We start from the raw sequence: 20,097 nt of genomic DNA, 5'->3' as shown, positions 1-20,097 counted from the left end.
TTCTGAGCTGCAGGAATTACAGGCATGAGCCTAGCTAATTGGTGGACTTTTAAATTTTTGAATAATAATTTTTAAACAACAGGAAGGAATCTATATTTTGTGAAATGGAACAAGCTGAACATATTTTTAAAAATATTTTTTAGTTGTAGTTAGACACAACATCTTTATTTTATTTATTTACTTTTATGTAGTGCTGAGAATTGAACCCAGGGCCTCACACTGCTAGGCGAGCACTTTGCCACTGAGCCACAACCCCAGCCCATGAACATATATTTTTTAAAAAAATAAATATAACAATTTTCAGAACAAAGTATAGAATCAGGATCTACTTAGAGTGCACAGCGATTAAAAAAACCCAGCAGAATACTACTATTTATTTTTTGAACTTGTTGATGCACACACATACACACACGTAGAAAAAGACAGTGCACACACGCACACACACACAGCAGGCATAGCAGTGGCGACCGGGGGGTGGGGCAGTGCAGTGGGCAGAGGGAGAAAGGCTGGCCTTGCCGCCGTCTGCCATGGTGGGTTTTCCATTGACTAGAGCATGAAGCTGCCTGCAGCCCGTGGAATGAAATATTCCCCTGCAGGTGCTGGGAACAGGTGTCCCCAGCCGTGGGTGCTGTCTGGCCTGGCAGGAGGTGTCTTTTGTGTCCCCAGTCCTCTCCTCTGGGAGGGGCAGCCAGGGTCCAGCGATTGGCTGCTGTCCCTCGTACAGATGAGGAAGCTGAGGCTGGAGAGGAGGGTCAGCTCTCGCATCTGCTCAGGTCACTCAGTGGCAGGATGGACACTGGACAGACAAAGCTGGTCTTCACAGTGTGTGTTTCCGGCCATCTCAGGCACCATGCATGCTGCCCGGGCTCGTTAGTGGGGCCGTCCAGGGACTGCAACGCCTGAAAGACGGAGTGTCTTCCAGGCAAGTTCCTCAGTTGATGAACACAGCCCTGCAGCTGGGGCTGGAGCTGAAGTCCAGACTCGGCCTGGCACTCGGTCATCGCTGGCACCCTCTAGTCGCCATCGGATGGCTCAGAGCTGCTTCCCTGACTTCTCTGCAGTGGGTTTCAGAAGAGTCTCCCACACAGCAGCACCGTGGGGTCTCCCCACCTCCCTGTGGACGCCCACAGACCACTCAGGTTATTTTCTCTTCTCTTGCTTGCTCATGGGGGCAGAAGCTCTCCAAAGGACCCAGAGAAAGTTCCTTCAGAGCAAGAAACCCAGCTCCTTTGTGGGAAGTCTGGGTATGTCAGGCTTTAGGCCCAGATGGATCCAGGACAGATTGCCAGATTCCACAAGACAAGAGAGGACATCCAGCTACATTTAAATTCCACTTAAGAATTCTTTTTTTCAGTATGTGTCCCAATTGTTTCTACCTGGAATTGAAACTGAACATGGTGAGTTGCATTTTATCTGGTGGCCCAGATGCAGGGCCTCAAAGGATGGCATCTGCCTGTCTCTCTGTTCTCATAGGCATCTGCAGAATTCCTTTCCTGAGCCAGGTTTCTTGTCCTGCAAGGGCTGCAGGCCAGGTTCGGGGGCCTGGTATGGCCCTGACCTCACACTGGGGCAGGAGGAGGAAGTCATGGGGTCCCCAGCAGATGGTCTTGGGGGAATGGGCCAGCCCTACCCCAGCCTCATGGAAGAGGGCTCTTGCATAAAGCACACCTGGAAGTAGGCTGTCCATGGCAGTGTGCTGCCCTCTGCCTCATGCCTACTGCCCAGTCTTTTTTCGTCTTTCTCCTCCCTGGTCCTAGGTGTATAGCTTCTAGTCCTCAACTGCCTCGTGGTTGCAAAATGGCTGCTGCAACTATGATCATATCTACATTCCATTTATTGAAACCTGCCCACGTTCAAACAGCTTTCTTGGAAGCCTCACCCAACCACATCCTACAGTTCAGAGATCTTTCAGGATCTCTAGATTGGAATCACCCAGGCAGTAGGTAACATTTGGGATGCACCCATAACATGCATCTAATATTTTCCCCCAAGGCCTTATTTAGTCTAAAGAAAATACGTTGTATAAACCAGCAGTGTGTGGGCGTTAGTCACCGGCTCACAATACTCTAGGATCCTGGGGGCTACAGACTCCAAGCCTGGAGGGAAACAGGCCTGGGGAGCGAGGGGAGGGGCTCCAGGGGCTTCTTCCCCGTCCCCTCCTTTCCACCTACCCCACCCGGCCCCTCCTCTAGCTGTGGATTGGGCTTGGAGGACCCCCTGCCTTTTCTGCCCAGAGTAGCTGCACAGGACCTGTCTCCCTGAGGAACGGCTGCGGGGAAGCAGCGCCCTTTTAATCTGCACCCGTGCTCTTCTTCACTTGGGGGAAACCTTTCCAATTATCATTTACTTTGTGTTCACTTATTTCTACATTAAATACACCCACTGCTCTCTGCCTGGCCCGTCCCCCGGTCCAGCAGGGCGCATCACAGGGAACTGCCATCCTGCCCACTGGGCGAACCTGGGCAGAGGGTCGGCCTTCTTCCCGGCAGGGGCCTTCCTGCTTCTTTGCGGCCTCCGGGCCCAGGACGTCTCCCTCCGAGGGACTTAGGTCTCGGCATGGTCGTCCAGCGCCCGTGGTTTCTAACACATTCTTAGCCTCAATTTGTTTCTTCATCCCTGTAATTTCTCATTTTATTTTATTCTGTTTTTTCATTTCATCTTTTCTCAGTGATTTTGTATTTTTTACTCTAAGCTAAGTTTCACAGACTTGGTTCCTGAGACGTGTCCTGCCTCCTGGGACGTGTCTGCAGTAGGCGTGACCCTGTCTCCTGTGAGCTCCACCAACTCCCTCTTCCTTCCTTTGAGTCCTTCCGCAGCTGCGCCTCTGAGCACTGCCCACGCGCCTCCCCACTCCCCCGCACTCCTGTCCTGGGCCAGGGTCCCCTTTAGATCCCACATGCTGTTGGCAGCTCTGTCCACCTGCTCCGGGGTGCACCCATCACCCCAGAGACTAGAACCCTGGCCCCTGCCCCCTGGGCCTCTGCTGCCACATTGGGACACGCAGACAGACTCTGTCCACCAGGACAGGCTTCCTGAGCAGGGGGACTTGGCCCTCGTGAGTCCAAGGCTTCTACCGTCCCTCGCTGCCCACCCCTGAGAGCAAACCCTCCACGGGCAACACTAGGTATGCAGAGAGCCAGGGGCCGAGTGGTGGCCAGCACCCAGGGGGTGCCCTGCGCCTCTGCCCATGGCCCCCAGCACCCTCTGGTCCACGCCTGCCCTCCTGGCCGCGTCTGTGCTGTCAGACTTGACCCCAGGCCTCCCCACCCCCACCGTGGGGCTCTCCCTGGCCCTGACCACCCATCCCTGCTGGGGGGGGGGGGTGGCGCTGGCATCCGCTCCCCACCCACCGCCTGAGCCTCCAGCGCCCTCCACCTGCCCTGAGGGAGCCCCGCTTGGCGCCAGCCTGGCCCTGCTCTCCCTTGCACGCCCTGGTCCAGCCCCTCAGGGAACGCTGTCCTGGCTGCAGGCCCAGTGAGGCCCAAGCCGGACGCTCCTCCGCCCTGGGCACCCCCCCCCCGCCTCCCCTTGTTCTCACCCTGTGTCGTCTGGGCTCCACCCCAGCGCCCCCCCCCCGCCCTTCCCCGCCCTCAGTTAAAGCTGGACCCCCACAGCTGCACCCAGCTCTTGTGCCTCCTGACCCTGACTGTGCCTGCACTCCACCTCCACTGCTTTCTTGCTCCTTTCTTCTGAAGTCCACGAGGGGAAGGTTCTTTCCATTTCATCCCCAACTTTGCCTGGCACATAGTAGGCAATAATTATGCACTGAATGAAGACACTCACGCAATCAGTAAGTGAGCTGAGGGCTTGGAGTCCAGTCCCACGTGCCGTTGCCGAGGCTGCCCTGGGACTGGGTCCCTCGCTGGACACGGAGATACCAGCCACACAATCATGGCCATGGTCATTAGGTGAAAGGAGAATGCACGTTCTCCTTTGGTACCAAGCTGGGGACACCCAGAGCCGCAGGGGTCACAGAGAGTGGGCGGTGGCTGGGCAAAGCTCCTTTCACACCCTGGCCTTCAGCCCCAAGGAGAGGACCCTGCCCTCGCGCTTAACCAAGCTGGGCTCCCCGGTGCTGTGTCCATCTCTGAGGGGAGAGGACGTTCAGAGGGCCACGGACCTGCTGAAGAGCCTGAGTCAAGCCCACCCCAGGCCTGGCCTGGTCTCTGCCGCGGCAGTCCCACCTGCAGCAAGGACAAGGAGTGGACATTCCCTGCGTTCTTCCCTGCCCCACCCAGCTTCTCTGAGTAGACAGTTAGTGACCAGACTGGCATGCCATCGCTCACAGAATTCAGACCCCAGTGTGAAAACCTATCCACTAGGTCCAGTATGGTATCTTCCATGGACAATCTCAATTACCAACACTCTGTGCTCCGTCCCATTTGCACACCGAGACTTGACACTCCTTCTTAACTTTTGCGCTGTCACACTGATGCCTCCCCTAGCCTGCCATCAGGGCGCCACACTGACAGTCCTCAGAGTTCAGAGAGCCTACACCCTCCAACCCCTCGGGACACTTGGAGGTCCAGCCAGCTTCCTAGAACTCTCGTCCTTCTGGTCTGTGCACGTTCTGAATGGGGAGGATTCACCTGGCCTGTCTTTTCAGAGCTGTCCTTGGAAATGCAGTCCAGCCTGGTCTGGCGTGTCCCTGGGGGCCCTGCTCTGTGGGCCCCAGCTGGCCAGGCGCCTGGAGCACACAGGCCTGGCGCAGGCCGAAGGTGACCAACCTTCGCAAGCGCTCTTGGGGGGGGGAGCTGGGTGATTCCCAGGAAGGGGAGAGTGGGAAGGCGCTGGCCTGTGGCCCTGGGGCCAGCAGGTCCTTCTCTGGGATCCTACCTCCCCATCCGCAGAAGGCGCTGACTGATGTGCCCCAGTGCTCCTTCCCGTCACCCTCTGGAGTGGGGCACGGGAATGGGACTGGAGCCCGAAGACACTGGGTGCTCCTCTGCCGGTCCCCGAGGTGTCTTCCCAAGAGGACACTGGCAAGGCCTCTGAGCCTTAACTCATGGCTGCCACCCCAGTGATGGCAGAGCTGGACTGCTGCAGCCCGGGGTCTCTGGACGGTGACTGGCCCTCCGGCTTCCACTGTCTTCTCCTTGTCTTCCTGGAGTGGATCCTTCCTCTCTCTGGAGGGCCTCACACGGCTCTTCTGTGCAGGGGGAGACTACCTCAAGTGCCCTGCGCTGGTCACACTATGCCACGTGGGCAGGGCCCGGTGCCTACTCGAGGGCTGTCAGGAGTGGGCTTCCCCCCGGCTGCTGCGCAGCACACCCACGGGTGGCTCCTGAGTGACAGGGAGCTGGTGCTTGCAAGTGGCCTGTGGTGTCCTCTGAGCCTTCTTCCTGTGTATGGAGACCGATGGTGGGGGGCCTCAGGACACCCCACCCAGGCATGCAATCATGAAGGGATTAAGAAAGCCTCAGAAGCAGGGTTCCTCGCCCTGGCCCTGCCTCTGTCCCTGAAGGGAGTCACAGGTCCTCCTGCGAGGGGCCCTCTCTGTCCCAGGGAAGGTGCAGCCTGGTCCTCAGCAGGCCTTGCTGAGGCCCTGCTGGCTCCCATGGTCACACCCTGTGCTGTCCTATTTCCCACGACCGTCCACCCCTTGCCAGGCCTGCCATCCAATACTTCAGGTTGAGCAGCTTCTTTGGGTCTCCACCTCCTATCAAGGCTCCTGTGTCATGGAGACCTCTCCCTGTGGCCGCCTGCTCTTGCTCACTGCCCTTTGGTATCGGCCTGAGTCATGAGCCCAGGCGGGGTAGCCCTTAGGTTCCACGGGTGGTTCCCTGAGGCTCCGAACCCCTCCCTCAGGTGCAGGGCTGTCCAGAGGAGGACAGGAGTTCCTGGGGTCAGGCTGCTTCTCCCGGGGGCCCCTCCCCACAGGGGGTGTGGGGGCCCCTGGGGTGTGGGCCTGGGGTGTGCTCTGGGCAGTTGGCAGCATCTCTTTGCCAGAGTTTCCGTGTCCTGTGCTTTTGAACACCTGGTATTTGAAGGCAATCGTTCCCTCGTAGCCAGCCTCTGGGTCACCTCAGCCAACTGTCCCCAGGAAGCGCCTTGATTCAGGATGAGCGCATAAGGAAGGGTGCACGGGGTGTCTGCAGCCCACGTGGTCTCCCCTGGTCTCCTGGGTGGGCTCCGCTTCTTCCTGCTGATCCACCCTCAACACACTGACTTAAAACAACACTGAAGCCGTTTCCAGGAGCCCACGGCCATGCCAGCCGCTTGGAATATGATAAGAAATGGTGCCAGGTGCGAGTCTCTGACTCCTCCTCCGCAAGCCCAGGGCAGGGCTCTCCCTCTGGGTTCTCTGCAGCCACTCGGCTCCCGCTGACTAGGGAAGTCCTTCAGTGTGAAGCAAAGACTGTCCATGCTAATACACCTTAGTCAGAAAAGGGCTCTGGGTGAGGGCTGTGTCCCTGCTTTGGAGGGGGCCAACACTGGCACCTGGCCCCCACCACTCGGTGGGACTTGCCTCCTGCCCCCACTTGGGGGGCTGCTATTGCTTGTCCTACAGCTGCAGTGGTCAGCTCTTAAGACCAGATGCCATGACGTCGGATGCCAGATGTCCCTTCAGAGCGGGGCACACAGGGGTGTTCTCCAGGATGATGAGGGAACAGAGGGGTCTGAGGACCCGTGCATGGCATGGTTCTGCAGTTCAGGAAATCTGACCAACTCCACTCCCCTGATGGTGTTTCTCTCTTGGAGTCGAAGAGCCTGGTCAATTACACTAGTCACGCGACCATCCTGAGACCGGCTCCTCCTTCCCACTCTCTCCCTTCCCAGGTCTCAGTGCAAAGATTGAGATTAAGGCAGGACCCTGGAAGACCTCTCCTCCGTGGACAGCCTTCTCAATTCCTCCTGACCCGGGGCTCAGGGCTCGGGGCCTGCACGGTGGAGGGAGGAGCCCCGTTCCCATGGGAGGGTAGAAAGTCCGGCTCTTCACAGACTGTTGGGCAGGTGCCAACTGCTGTCTTGCTCAATCTGCTCCTGGGCATGTGCCAAAACCAACGCTGGGGGAGAAGGCAGATGTCCTGTCCTGGGAGGAGGATGCATGGAGCCACACTCCGCATGTGCAGGCTGAGGACGCGCCCCCAGGGAAGTGTGGGGCTTCCTGCCCGCCGGCTGCGGGAGCCCAATTCCCCTGACTCAAGTCAGCTGGGTGGGCCCTGGATGGGAGCAGAGTGGGTGCCAGGGCTGAGCGGAGCAGAACCCACGTGGCCCTGGTTGTTGCTCCTGCTGTTACGGGGCCGGGGTCTTTGGGGACACTGAGGCAGAGCCAAGACCCCCTTGAGACCCTGATTCTCGCCATCGAGACAGAAAGATTTCAGACTTGTAACTCCGAGTGCCAGGCATGAGTTCATTAGAAGGGAGGGGAAAGGGCACCGTCGCAGGGGGTAGTGGGTCCTCTCAGAGAGGAGAGGGACAGGATGCCTCTCCTGCACTCCAGTTTTACTGGGGATCCCAGGGAAGTTTCCAGAGAGTCCTGCCTCAGTCTACCTCTTCACTTTTGACTGACGGCAGGGTGACCTCAGATTCAAGTCTCCACTGCCATGACAACTGTAGGTCACTTTGGGTCATACTGACCACTTCTAATCAGATTCTTAACTATAAATTCTTACAGATTTTATGATCAGGAGTTTAACTAATCTCCCTGAGTTTGGGGATGTGGTCTATGAAAAGTGTCCAGTGGTCTTCCCGTTCAGGGGAACTCAGGCTCCTCTGACCACGTTATTTTGAGTACGTTTCTCCTGCAGATTACAGGTGTTTGTGAGGAATGTGACATGGCCTGGGCTAGGCAGGGAAAGACAGCATGTGGGGGTCAGCAGAGTGGGCCCCGTGTGTGGAATTATCCCCGGAACCTCATGTCCCCATCTCTGCATCTGTCTGCCCCTGTCACTGGGGCCAACTAGGCAATGTCTTCGGGGTATAGAAGACTGCAGGGCACCCCCGAGCTGCCCCAGCCCTTGTGTGTCCTTGGGAACTGGGGGCATTCGGCCCACTCACGTGTTTGGAGGAAGGCCGTGCTGGGTGGTTCTCCAGACTTGTCCAGGTGTGCTGCCCCTCCTGTGTCCTGGACACCATGGGGCCCCAGGGGCCCAGGACCATGCCCAAAGGCTGGATGTAGGAAGGCATCTGCAGCAGGGGAGCAGCTGCTTTGGAGGAGCCTCCGTGTCGTTCTCAGGGAGGAACAATCGTTCCCAGAATTTATTACCCTGAGACTCTCCTGGACTCCCCGGCCTGAGGCGGGCCACCTACCACCCTTGGTGCAATGGAAACCGCAGCAGCTGGCCCTGGGCGGTGGAGAGAGCCCCTGCTGGGAGCTGCATGTGGTCCATCCTGGGCTGAGCCTTGGGGTTCTGCTTCTTGTCCTGCCCTCTCCGTGTTGTGAGTGAGCTCTGGGCATCAGAAGGGTCCCTGTCCCACGCTGGAGTCCCAGCTGCCTCTGACCTGCTTGTGTGGTACAGCACACCCGCGAGCGGCTGGCCCTGCAGGTGTTCCACTCGTGGGGAGGGCTGGGCAGCCCCCGGCAGCCCCCGGCAGCCCAGTCGCTGGAGAGCACAGCCAGCGCTGGGAGAAAGCCAGCGGCTGTGACTGTCACTGAGGTTTTGTGGTTGTTTCCTGTGGTCACCAATCCGGAAGAGATAACCAACATGAAAGAGCAGCGTCTGCGGCATTCTCGTTGAAGACAGAGGTACGTTCACGTCTGCAAAGTATAAAAAGGGACCAAGTGGAAAGAGCCCCTGGGGCCTGGCTGCCAGAGAAACCCTCCCGGCACCGGCAGCAGTTCCCAGGCTCTGCTTTCCTCTGTGCCCCAGAACTCGCAGCCTTGACCTCTGCAGGGTTCCCACTTAATACCGCACCACCAGCTTTCCTCCTGCGAGCCTCAGCAGACAGACTCACACCTGCGGATGCGGCCCACAGTGCGCACAAGTGCCCAACTGTGCGCGTCTGGGCTTGATTTCCAGTGCTGGAGGGATCTGCCTATGCACCGACTGCTTTCCAGGAAGTCTGGTGGCGCCTGCATGGGGGCGTCCCATCTCACTGTCATCCCTGGTTTGCCCACTGGGCATGTCCCCCCAGCTTTGTGGCAGGGTACGGTCCCACTTCATTACAGATGAATAGCATTGACGTGCCGTAGGGGACACTGTGTGGACTCCTCACTCTGAGCCTGTGTCAGCTAGACACAGAAGCCCCACTCCAGTCCAGGTACCGAGACAGGGTGACCCCCTGGTCCAGCTGTGCCATTGAGGCCCGAGGGGAAATGTTCTGGGTGGTGCCTGGGAAGGCGGACCACTCCTTAAGTCCTCTTCCACTGGACATTGCCCTGTGTGGACATGACAGAGGGTGGGCTACAGCCACCCACTGCCAGGAGGTCTGGCTTCCTGAGGACATCTGGGACCAGCCCTGGAGCTCACCCTGCCCCTCTGGCTGCTTGTGAAAGTACAGTTCCTTACTGAAGAGGGGGGCTTGGGAGCTCTGCTCTCTGGGGCTACTGCCTCCTACCCACATGCCCATGCATGCCTGTTGGTGCTGCGTTCCTCCCTGCCTCCTGTCTGCCGGTGATCTTCTGTCCCTTATCACTGTTGGCCTCATGGAGAACCTAGGATCGCTGGGTCAGGAAAGGGTATGCCGCGCCCTCCCTGAAGGTCTTGGAGTGTGCTGACCCCACACTTGCTTAAATGAAGTATTGAAGGAAGAAGGACACCTCTGCAGCAGGTGGACGGCTGTGGGTCCTGGGCCAGCTCTCTCTGGCCTTGAGGACACGGTGGTCAGGGGTCTTCCTTGTGGGACAGGAAGCAGCAGAGTCCCGTGAAGGGAATGCTGGTGAGGACGCTCAGAGAGCACCAGAGGGGCACCCAGAGAGGGGCACCCAGGATGTGAGGAGGGGAGGGAGCCTTCTCTCTCCTCAAGAAGCCACTGGGGCCCCCTGAGCTCTCCCTCTGAGAGCAGGGATGGGCTTGGGGTGGTCTCCCTGCGGGGTTTGGCAGTAGTTCAGGAATTCTGGCTTCAGTGGGCAGGAGCAGCAGGACCCTGGCTGGGTGCCTGAGGTGGGCTCTGGGCCAGCCTGAGCTGTGGCTGTCCCCTCCCAGGAGGCACGACGGGAGTCCTGGGGGAGTCTTCTGGAACCTCAGGCTGGGAGGGAGACAATCATCCCGCAGGGTGGAGAACTGTAGCAGAAGCGGTGGCCACCCAGTGCCACTCACCAGGAACACACCCAGGCTGCAGAGTATTCAGACACAGAGGAGCTGGCGTCCTGGGTCACGGCCAGGGGAGTTGCAGGCCTGACTGTCATCTCAGAGGCCACCACAGTGGGGCCCCGTGCAGTGTGAGAGCTGGGAGAGGAGGCTCACCCTCTGTAAGCCACCCACATGCCCACCTGGGTACCACCTGCTTGGTCCCAGGCTTCAGGGGGCTCAACTCTGCCCTTTGCCCTGGCAGCCTGGTGACCTGCACTGGGGGAGTCAGGTTCCTGCAGCCGTGATCTGTGCCTGCTGGGGGTTGGGGCTTTGACCAGTGCACCCCGGAGGTCAAGCCTTGAGTAGTACCTGATGGGTGGGCCTTGACCAGTGCACCCTGGGGGTGGGGCCTTGACCAGGGCCTGCTGGGGGTTCTAGCAGGCAACGGAAGGAAATGGAGATTCTTTTTGTCCTATGTATGTCTTTGTGCATTCTTTTAGTGTGTAAGCCTTTTTTCTTCTTTATTTTTTATTTTTCAGTACTGGGCACTGAACCCAGGGACACTCTACCATGAACTACATCCCCAGCCCCTTTTTCTTTTTTATTTGAGACAATGTCTCTTCAAGTCTGTCCCAGGCTGGCGCTGAGCTGTGATCCTCCTGCCTCTGGAGTAGCCGGGATCACAGGTTTGCACCACTGCCATGAGCCCTCTTCATGGGTGGTTATGGGTGTTGCCTTAAAGCTTTACGTTGCAAAAGACACAAGGTTGCTAAGGCCATTGTGCTAGCTTGTTAAAACTCTTAGTTGTAGGTGGCCCAATGCCTTCATTTTATCTATTCATTTTTACGTGGTGCGGAGGATCCGGCCCAGGGCCTCACACGTGCTGGGCGAGTGCGCTACCACCGAGCCACAGCCCCGGCCCTAGTTTGTTTCTTCACAAACAAGAAAGAAAGGAGTCAAGCTTTCCAGGAGCCCCCCTCAAAGTGCTGGCTGTGGCCCCACGTGTTGACGGGAGGGAGGACTAACTTGGGTCAGTGTGTGCTGAGCACTTGGGTCTTCACGAGTACGAGGGGACTATCTGTACGTAAGAGAAAGGGTTGAAACTTGTGTCCATTTAAGGAAAAATATAAGAGAATCAACTCTACGAGTGGCAAGAAAATACGGTTAAAATTATGGTACAGCAGAACTGTCACAAGAAAAGAGGTGTGTCCCAGAGGGGCCCCAGGAGTTCCCAGAGCACAGGGGGAGTCAACTCAGGACCAGGGGGCTCTTGGCAAACCTGAAGAGTTTCAGCACCAGCCCAAGGCACAGACAGAGCTTCATTTAGGGAGGGAGATGCACATTCACGGGAAATGTGTGAGAGCTGGGAGAGGAGGCTCAGCCCCCGCAAGCCCACTACCACTGGAGTGTGCTGACCCCACACCTGCTTAAAGTGGTCTGAGAGTGAGCAGCAGCCCTGCCTTGAGCTGGGGGCCGGCTGGAGGGGGAGCAGGGTGGAGCGGCCCGATTTCCCACCAGTCTTCCCTGCGCTTGCGTATTTCCTTCATTTTACGAGGGCACAGGCCAAGGCCGTGTTGCTCAAGATTTACAGCTGTGCTTTCCCCATCTTGGTGGCTTGTACGCTTGTTCCCTTACGTTTCAGGATTTCTCTCCTTATCCTAAACCCCCATCTCAGAGTGACTCCAGTTTGATGGAGCTCTGTGATTACAAAGAGAACAGGTTCCCTCACCCGAGGGCACCCATCTTTCTCCCTCTTAATGGGGCGTTTGTGAGCGGCCCGTGCTCCCTTCTCTGCCATGCTCTCTGGTGTTTTATGAGACACGTGTCCTACTTTATGTTACACTACCGCACAGATTTAAGCTTTTCAAAATCATCATTTAATGAGATTGTTGAGCTGTCCCACAAGGTGAACAGGAATGTTTTGGTTTCTAAGAGAAACGTCTGTGATCCTACTTCCTGCCTGCTGCTTCGTGGTCCCCTGGCCGTGTGACTGTGGCCAGCTGAATCTGGGTTCCTATTCCTATTCATCTCTAGTTTGTAGATTTCATTGGAACTCAGCGTCGTAACTGGATTGGGAAATTCTTCAGTCCCTAGGGTCAGCAATTCTGTGGAGCCCCCTGTACATCCCAGCTCACTTTTGCTTCCATCTCCATCAGCTGGATGTATTTTCAAGTAAAATGGCTCAGGAAGCACATACTGAGGGACTCTTTGCACATTTGCAGGATTCCTTTTGTTTGTAGCAGCGTCCACTTCCTGCTTTGAGTCCAGCCCTTGCTGCTCTCCACTAGAATGCATTTTTATAAGGACATGTCTCTTCCTCTCCTCCTCTCTCCTGATCCTCCCCAATCCCAGGGGAAACAGCATCCCCTTTCTCCCTCATCCTAGCCTGAGTTGTCTGTCCTTGAGCATAGGCCCACCTCAGGAAAGAAGTGACCCAGAGGTACCAGAAGATCTTGAATCTCCTCTTTCAAAGCCCCTGTTCCTGCTGAGGGCAGAATCATGGCCTCTGGGACAGGAGTCCCTGTGCTTCTCCTTCGCTAGCAAAGCAACGAACCTTCTTTTTCTTTTTTCTGAAAACCATGTCCTTGTTATTGGATTGGCATCAGGGACAGGGACTGAGTTTTGTTAACAGTTTTGACAAAAGTCTCCTTCTCTGATCAAAGGGCAAGAGTGTAACTTTAAGTGGACAGCCTGTCTCACACATGGATGAAGACCTGGCCGGGTTTGAGATTTGAGACCCACAGGTTTTTCTCAGACTCTGTGCTGTGCCATTTTTTCCTACCATGTGCTGCTGGTGTGGGAAGCAGAGAACATTTTCATTCGTATTTCTTTGTGAGTATATTTCTTTCTCAATTCTTATAACATTTTGACTGCACCCTGACCTATGCTTAAGGGGGACTTTCAAAGGCCAGGCAGGATGCACTCGTATCATTATTCAAAAGTCCTAATTTGAATATCCTCATTTGAAAATCCTAATCTCGATGTCCTTCGGGAGACAAAATCACAGACACTGGGCTCGAAGCAAGGCATCTCCGTGTGCTTACGGCTCTTAAGCAGAAGGTTGCGAACAGCCCCCGGGTTTTCAGTTCCCTGTGACGTGGACCTGGGGTGGCCCGGGCTTCCTCGGCAGGGTGCACACAGAGGAAGGTGGTGCTGGGCCCCAGGCCCGCCTTCTTGGTGGAGGTCTGTGGCTTGCTGAGAGGAAGTAGGTGGTGCCCTCGGCTGCAAGTCAGAAACTCTGACTCAAGCTGGCTTCAAAATAAGAGGAAACGTCACCTCACACAGCAGGAAACGGGAAGTTCAGGGCAGGTGTGGCCGTGGGGATGAATCATGCCCTTAACAATGGCAGAAAGCTGGGCCTGAGTGGGAGCTTGGGCCCCTCCTGGCCTCCCAGCTGTCAGAGGCTGAGAGCAGCAACGGGGGGCCCTGGCTCGCCCCGGGCTGCCGCAGAAGACCAGGCCCAGCCAAGGACACTTGGACCTGTTTAAGCCTTTCCTCTCCCAGCACAGGACGTCCTTCCCAGAGGGGGGGACGGACACTGGGACTCGCCCACCGCAGCCCCACCCGTGTGGAGCTCGCCAGGAAGGCAGATGCCAGGCTGGCTGCAGACCAACCCTGGGCCTGCCCAGGGATCTGCGTTTGGAGGAGGCCTCTGGGGTGTCCAACCTGACCTGCCAGTGCTGGGAGCCCCCTGCCCCGGCTGATCAGGTCCAGCCCTGTGGCTGAGGAGGAAACCCCGAGGACGGTGGGATCTGAGCAGAGCAGGGTCCTGTCAGCAGGAAGCAGGGCTCCTACTGGAATGAGGCACGTTGCCCACACTTCCTCCCCTGGGTTCTGGCTGGAACGGAAGAGAGAAAGGAGCCACATGGAGATTCTTAACATGCAAGGGCCTCGTAGTCCCCGAGGCGTAGGACCTGGGAGCCCAACTGGCCTTGGGAATCGAGATGGTACACAAATTCAGGGCTTCCAAAGTCTCCCAATTCTCGGACTCAGGGCTGCTTCAAAGGTGACTGACTCCACACAGCAGTGCATCCCATCCACACAGCACAGCTGTGGGCTGGACCCCGACCCCAGGCGATGCCCAGAGGAGGACCACAGACTGGACAATGCCTGTTACTCACAGCAGGAGCAGGGAAAGCGGAAGGGGTGTGGTGCTCCTGCGCTGGAGAGAGGCTGCATGCCCGGCAGAGGGACGCGGCCAGTGGAGGAGTTCTCTCCTGCCCTCCCCCCTGCACTGTCCCTCGCTTCTGCCTCCCTCCTGGTGGCTCTGCCTGGCCCTCCTTCTGCATGGCCACCTGGAGGCCTGCTAGCTGGTCAGACTCCCCAGAGGCTCTGGTGGGCCCCACAGAGGCTGAGCCAGGGTCTCTGGTGGAGCAGTTCCCACCCCGCCTGCTGACCAGCCTGTAGCCCTCTGTCTGGAATGGCCCAGGGCCCTGGGGTCGGTCATCTGGTCTCCACGAGTGGGCAGGCGGGGTGCAGGTCTCAGTCCCAGCCTGGCCAGGGGCCCTCGTCTCCGACCTCTCAATATCCTCATCTAGAAGAGAAGTGGAAGTAGTAACTATCTTATGGTGGTGCCTGGGCACCAGATTCAACAGTGACCCCTGGGCAGTTGAGCCTGGCAAGAGCCCCGCAGCTTCACACTGACCTCCCTCCTGCGGTTCCTGGGATGGGTGCAGGTAGGTGTGGCCCTGGAGGAACCCGGAGCCTGCTCCCTCGACCTCCCCAGCCTCGGGGGCCAGAGGAACCACACGGTGTTTTGGTTCAAGTTATCGAAAACACGTTGCTGTCAGCGCTGGGCCTTGTTTTAAGGAGTTTCCTGCCCCGTTGGCCGGCTTGTTGCTCAGGAAGAAGCTGGAGCGCCAGATGGCAGGGTAAGACGGGCCTGGAGCCGATGGAAGAGGGACGCACTGGTCACCTTGGAGGGGCCGCCTTGGAGCTGCCGCGGGAGGCCGTGTGAATGTTCCTGGGCCCCGGTGGCCTCTGACCTCACCAGGTGGAGTTCTCCTGCTCTTCATCCATCCGAGGACGTGGGTGCACCTACAGATGGCGGAGGCCGAGGGAAGCTGCCGCGGTATCTCGTCAGTCGCTTCTATCGTAAGAATAAACTCCCACACACACACCATGATGAGCTAAATCAGTGTGGGACTTCACGGTGCTGTTGTGTGAATAAAAATACCAGGAAAGGCAAGTCCAAACGTGATTCTGTGACAAAACAAGAGCCTCCTTTGCTCAATGCGTCTTCCGTGGCCTGTGCTCCTCGCCCCCAAAATTACAGGCCCGAGAGAGAGGAGGCAGGGCACTGTTCAGCTCCGTGGCAGCAGCAAGCCTGAGGACGGGTCTGGGTAGACAAGCAGAGGGGCTCTGCAGGGGCGTCCGGGCGAGCCCCTTCCTCTGACCAACAGCAGCACTTTTAAAACTCAGGACTTTACAGGAAACTCTCTTCACTGTTTTTCTCTGTCTGCAAAGTGAGTCTGGTCTAATAAGACTAAACACAGAGAGCGGAGGACACCCAGAGACCAGAGCTTCCCAACCCCCGTGGGCTGCTGTGCTCCGCACAGGGTCCTAGAGTGCTGGGCACGCCCTTCCTGGTTGCTGCAGCTGTGCAGCATGAGGGCAGAGAGAGAGCTCTCGTGAGGACAGGTTGGGGAGACAGGTGGGCGCTGCTGCTCTCGTCTTAATAATATGCTCTAGCTGTCTTTCCACACTGGCCCTGTGGATCTATTTTGTTCTTTTTTTTAAATATATTTTTAGTTGTAGTTGGACACAATACCTTTATTTTATTTATTTATTTTTATGTGGTGCTGAGGCTCGAACCCAGGGCCTCGCACAAGCCAGACAAGCGCTCTACCCCTGAGCCACAGCCCCTCTATTTTGTTCGTTTAAAAGCTTCCTTGCATGTTTCTACCATTTTTTAAAACCAAACCTCTGCTGATTTGTTTGCGTTCTTCCTAATTTTTGCCGTGTTTTTGAACCATGTGACTGTGTCTCTGGGGGGAGCCTGAGGTGTGAAGGGGGTCGGTCCTGGGAGACACCCCCATGTGGCTCTCCAGCCCCTACTCACTGCCTTCTCCACCCTCCCGTCAGCCGGGAAGGCTCAGCCGGACCTCAGGAAGCAGGAAGCCTCGCGGGGGCCTGTGAGGGAGCTCTGGGGGCCGTGGCTTTTGCCCAGACCCAGAGTGGTACTAGGGGAAGAAACCCAAAGTTAACTAACACTCTCATGCACACGGCGTGACCGCGAAGCCCGTGCTGGGGGAGGTGCAGGTTCAAGGGCAGACGCAAGTTCTCCTCCATGTTCGGCTCGTTTCTCATAGTAGCCTTGTGAGTGTAAGTGTGCAAACCTGTGTGTGTAAGCAAGGTTTGGACCATCTGAATCCTGACTCCAGGGCAGGAACCAGGTTCCAGCTGGCTGTGCTGAGAACCAGAGGAGCCCCAGACTCGTTTCCGGATGCCTCTGTGGCCCAGGGTCTGCCGGCCATGATCCGGCCTCGCAGCCAGTTCTCTGCAGGCTCACCGCGGTCCTCAGGTGCTTGGTGGCCTGACTGCTGGTCATTCAGGTGCTGTCCACCCCTGTCCCTCCGGGGTCGGGAGGTCCTGGGTTTCATAACCATTCTTTTCCTGCTTGTTCTGACAAATTTGTCAGCCTGCTTCACTTAACTCCTGAAACTCCAATGCAGTCCTCCTGGGAAGGACCCGGGGTCCCTTTCTCCTCTCTTCCTCGTTATCATATTTTATTTCACTATTTTACACCCTTGTTTTTTTGGCCACTCTGGGGATGGAACCCAGGGCCCCCCGCTAGGCGAGCCCTCTACCCCTGAGCCGCTCCCCGACCCGTCTAGTCTCAGGTTGTCGAAACCACCCGTCACCACCATGGCCACTGTGCCTTGTCATTGGCTCTTGCTGCCAGTGCTTGCTTACACTCACAGTCTGCACACTTACACTCACAGCTCTGCACACTTACACTCACAGTCTGCACACTTACACTCACAGTTTGCACACTTACACCCACAGGTCTGCACACTTACACTCACAGTCTACACACTTACACTCACAGGTCTGCACACTTACACTCACAGTTTGCACACTTACACTCACAGTTTGCACCCTTACACTCACAGGTCTGCACACTTATACTCACAGTTTGCACACTTACACTCACAGGTCTGCACACTTACACTCACAGTTTGCACATTTACACTCACAGGTCTGCACACTTACACTCACAGTTCTGCACACTTACACTCACAGGTCTGCACACTTACACCCACAGGTCTGCACACTTACACTCACAGTTTGCACCCTTACACTCACAGGTCTGCACACTTATACTCACAGTTTGCACATTTACACTCACAGTCTGCACACTTACACTCACAGGTCTGCACACTTACACCCACAGGTCTGCACACTTACACTCACAGTTCTGCACACTTACACTCACAGTTTGCACCCTTACACTCACAGGTCTGCACACTTATACTCACAGTTTGCACATTTACACTCACAGTCTGCACCCTTACACTCACAGTCTGCACACTTACACCCACAGTCTGCACACTTACACCCACAGGTCTGCACACTTACACTCACAGTCTGCACACTTACACCCACATGTCTGCACACTTACACTCACAGTCTGCACACTTTTCTTTGCTCATCCTTCTCGTGTAGCCCATTTTCATTCCTACAGTGAGGTTCTCCCACAGTGGTCAATTCAATGGGTTCACAGTGGTGACCTCTTAGCCTTCTTCTCACTACTGGACAAAGTCAGTTCAGCACCGTTCACACGGCGCCCAGTGCCCTCCCCTTGCCAGAGGACGCTCTCCCCAGCCGTTCGCCGTTGCTCTCTGGTGAGCTTCTCGTTGGCTCCTCGCCCTCTGGATTTGTCGCCAGGACTCTGGTGTTTCCATGTTAACCCGCCTTGCTTGGCATGGGGTGACGGTCCTCACCTGAGGACCCATGGCTTCTGTAACTGGGAACATGCTCAGTCACTACCCCTTGGTCACTTCTTCTCTTCCCCTGCCTTATGGACACCAGTGTCCTGTGTGTGCTCGGGACCCCTCATTGTCTTCTGTGGCCTTGGTGGCTTTCTGGCTCTGTCTTCCAGGTCACTACCTCCCTTCTATCTGGCTGGTTACTTAACTTATGCCCTGAGTACTTCTGCTGGTCTTCCTACACTCTGTGTTTCCAGACATTCACTGGCTCTTTGTTCAAAGAGAGAACTAAACTTTTGTTTCAAGTCCTCTGCTTCAAAATTGGGAACATGAGTCCTGGGATTTGGTCAGCTCCCCTGACAAGGGTCAGGCCTGCCTGAGGTAACGGAACTTGAAGGAAGGTCTCCTCGGGAAGTGTGGACCCTCGTGTGGAGAAGCAAGGCTAGAAGTGGGGTGTCCTCTCCCACTGAGGGACACATTCAGATTCCTCTGGGTCAGGGGACAGCCCTGTGCAGCTCAGGGAATCAGCTTTCCTACAGGACAAAAGGCTAAGGTGGCCCAGCCAGAGGACCCCACACTGTTAGGGCTTACAGAGCAAGAGCAACAGAAGTGTCTGCAGCTCAGTGGACAGCAGGGCAGTGTCCTGGACTGCAAGTGTCTGCTCCGTGCAGACCCAGGGAACAGGTGCGTGCTCCAGTGGCGGGGGGCACAGGCCATGTGAGCACCGGCCTCCTGCACCCCTGGGGGGACCTGGCTGCAGCAGCCCCACAGGTCTTCCCCTGGAAGAGGGAAGGATCTGGGAGCACTCCTTAGATGGACTTCCTCCTGCATTTCCAGCCTTCCAGAAAGACGCCAGCTCAGGACATTGTCCTTAGCCTCAGGGCCTCCTAACCCTAACCCTAACCCTAACCCTAACCCTAACCCTAACCCTTTGCCTCCCGGCTGGCCCTAACAGACTCAAGGAAGAGAGGAAAGGAAAGAAAGAAGGGAGAAGAAGGGAAGAGAAAAGGAAGTGTAAGTCCTTTTTTTGACTTTGTTATTGGAAATGGGTAGATTGACAGGGAGATTTGGTGGGAAATATAATTCCCAGGGTTCTGTGCATTCCACAGTCATTTCCGTTACTTTGATGGGTACATGACATCCAGGCGAGAGACGCAAATTTAGGTCACACTCTTCTCAATTCCACGTACCTTTGGGCAGCTGTGAGCTGGGCAAGTCTGAGCTGGGTCCCTTCTGCCCACTGTAGGACTGTTCGCCCTCGGTGTGCTCTAGTGTGCCCACAGTCCCTCCTTCCTCCCTCCAGGCCAGCGGCCTCCTGCTCCTGCTCCTCCTCCTGCTCCTCCTCCTCTTCTCTCTTCCTCTCTTCCCCTCCTCTCTCTTCCTCTCTTCCTCTCTTCCCCTCCTCTCTCTTCCTCTCCTCCTCTCCTCCCCTCCTCTCTCTTCCTCTCTTCCTCTCTTCCCCTCCTCTCTCTTCCTCTCTTCCTCTCTTCCCCTCCTCTCTCTTCCTCTCCTCCTCTTCCCCTCCTCTCTCTTCCTCTCCTCCTCTCCTCCCCTCCTCTCTCTTCCTCTCTTCCTCTCTTCCCCTCCTCTCTCTTCCTCTCCTCCTCTCCTCCCCTCCTCTCTCTTCCTCTCTCCTCTCTTCCCCTCCTCTCTCTTCCTCTCCTCTCTTCCCCTCCTCTCTCTTCCTCTCCTCCTCTTCCCCTCCTCTCTCTTCCTCTCCTCCTCTCTCCCCTCCTCTCTCTTCCTCTCCTCCTCCTCCCCTCCTCTCTCTTCCTCTCTCCTCTCTTCCCCTCCTCTCTCTTCCTCTCCTCCTCTTCCCCTCCTCTCTCTTCCTCTCCTCCTCTTCCCCTCCTCTCTCTTCCTCTCCTCCTCTTCCCCTCCTCTCTCTTCCTCTCCTCCTCTTCCCCTCCTCTCTCTTCCTCTCCTCCTCTTCCCTCCTCTCTCTTCCTCCTCTTCCCCTCCTCCTCTTCCCCTCCTCTCTCTTCCTCCTC

This window comes from Marmota monax, unplaced genomic scaffold, assembly GCF_021218885.2.
Source record: "Marmota monax isolate L192 unplaced genomic scaffold, Marmota_monax_Labrador192_F-V1.1 WCK01_AAM20220418_F8-fsc00083, whole genome shotgun sequence".
Taxonomy (NCBI): domain Eukaryota; kingdom Metazoa; phylum Chordata; class Mammalia; order Rodentia; family Sciuridae; genus Marmota; species Marmota monax.
This window is presented reverse-complemented; position numbering follows the sequence as displayed.